Source organism: Alosa pseudoharengus, unplaced genomic scaffold (genome assembly GCF_046254945.1).
Source record: "Alosa pseudoharengus isolate Yale_2024_CS ecotype anadromous, Long Island Sound unplaced genomic scaffold, YU_APseudo_1.1 YU_APseudo_1.1_scf_6, whole genome shotgun sequence".
NCBI classification, from domain to species: Eukaryota; Metazoa; Chordata; class Actinopteri; order Clupeiformes; family Clupeidae; genus Alosa; species Alosa pseudoharengus.
The window spans coordinates 11,057,781-11,059,555 of record NW_027468848.1 but is presented as its reverse complement, the minus strand read 5'-3'; the positions used below and the strand labels follow the sequence as shown (position 1 = coordinate 11,059,555).

The following is a 1,775-nucleotide window of genomic DNA, read 5'->3' as shown; positions in this document are numbered from 1 at the left end:
CAGTAACTCAGTCTGATGTTCTATCTCTGCTTGTTGCTTCTGCCCACCTCAATAAGCTATGCAAAACTAGGCTAGTAGTGGGTATGTCAGATTGAGTTACTGCACGCACAGAGACAAGGAGACGATAAATAATAAATAATTTCCCTAAATGTTGGCTCTAACTGCTGCGAGAGGGAAATTCAAACAGCTGAGCAAGAAAGTGACAAATCATAGGTAAATTAAGTGTTAAAAGAGGTGAAGCAACATTCAGTCACTATTTATGTCCTAAACATACCTTCATGAACTTGACCACATGGTCAGCAGCTTCAGTGGCACTGATTTTCCCATGTCTTTTTCCTTTTGCGGTTGGAGGCAAGAGATGAACGAGCAGGAGGATAGCTGCCAAGTCACTGTCCCATCCTAGTGGATTAGTATGGCAACACCCACACCCCATCAGTACACAGTCATAGTTAAAAAGCGCATATGAAGAACACTGGCAAACACAATCCGTGGACACTTACCACAATCATTCGATTCCTCTTGAGCGGACAGAAGGTCATCCACATGAGTACCAGGGCGAAGGCCTTTGCAGACAGCGATAATCCTAGGTTTGTAGAACGTTGGCCATTTTGCAATAAACTTGCCCGAGACGTCTTCTCCAAATAGCCTTGTGAAGTCTTGGTTAACCTAACACAGACAGAAATCATATTAAAACATGGTACACAACACATTTTATAACTGGTACATCAAGCAAGTCTCTATTATTCTTACCAAGCCTGGTGTATCCAAGAATCGGGGGAAGTGATCTAGGATAACTGAAGACTGGTCTGGATCGTGTAGCATACTCTGACGGTGCTTGAAGGTTGCCTTCATTTTCTCCTTAACAACTGGTTGGTCTGCTGAATGCTTCATCACGGACATCGCTTCTCTGCATTCATCACCTGACAGCTGCTCAGATGTTGATGTCTCACGCAGGGTCTTAGGGCCATGTTGATCAGCAGACTTGGGGCTCCTCTTTAAGTCACTTGTGGTATTGCGCTGAACCGTTTTCAATCTGTAGGCCAGGTAACCTTGGCCACTGTGAGGATCGTAGTAATGTTCCTGTCAGACAAGAACACAGGCAAGACACTATTAATCAATCAATCAGTCAATATTAAAATCCATCAAAGCTGATGTCTGTATCAGGACCCCAAAATAAGGTTTTTCTCTATACATGACCAAGACTAAATGAGAGGTTCCTGTTGCATAATACTCACATAACCAGTTGGTGAAGCCTTATCCTTCAAATTGGGGAAAAGGGTGACTATTCCTAGGGCATAGGTCACGCGGACATTGATTGGTGGGACCCTCCTACACCATAGCAAGATAGGGACAGTTTGAAATATAAGCACATTATGAATTTTATGCCAGCAACACATCTCAAAAAAGTTGGGACGGGGGCAACGAAACGCTAGAAAAGTTGTGTAATAGACAACAAAAGAAGGAACATTTCACAACTAATTAGGTTAACTGGCATCAGAAACTTTTTTCTCTGTCAACAGTTGATATGTTGGTCTTTGCACTATTCACAATTAAATAAAGGGTTTTCAGAATTTGTAAATCATAGCATTCTGTTTTCATTAACATTGTACACAGCGTCTTAATTCTTCTGGAATTGGGGTTGTATTTTATTGGTCACTTACCCATTACTCTCGACCATATCTGCCACCAGGATGTTGACGAGTTTCCTTCTTGTTTGATCAGAAAGGCCTTTGGTTGCGTTGTACTCTTTGAATATGTCTTCACCCCCGGTTTTT

The 1,775-nt window shown here is 42.1% G+C and overlaps 1 long non-coding RNA gene across 1 annotated transcript; it reads right to left on the bottom strand.

Moving 5' to 3' along the window:
- Positions 1 to 648: 648 nt before the first annotated feature.
- Positions 649 to 1,323, bottom strand: LOC143106369 (uncharacterized). The gene is made up of 3 exons (XR_012983673.1): positions 1,236 to 1,323; positions 751 to 1,080; positions 649 to 666 (listed from the first exon to the last, which is right to left on the bottom strand). It is a non-coding gene; the product is annotated as an uncharacterized LOC143106369 (long non-coding RNA).
- Positions 1,324 to 1,775: the final 452 nt, after the last annotated feature.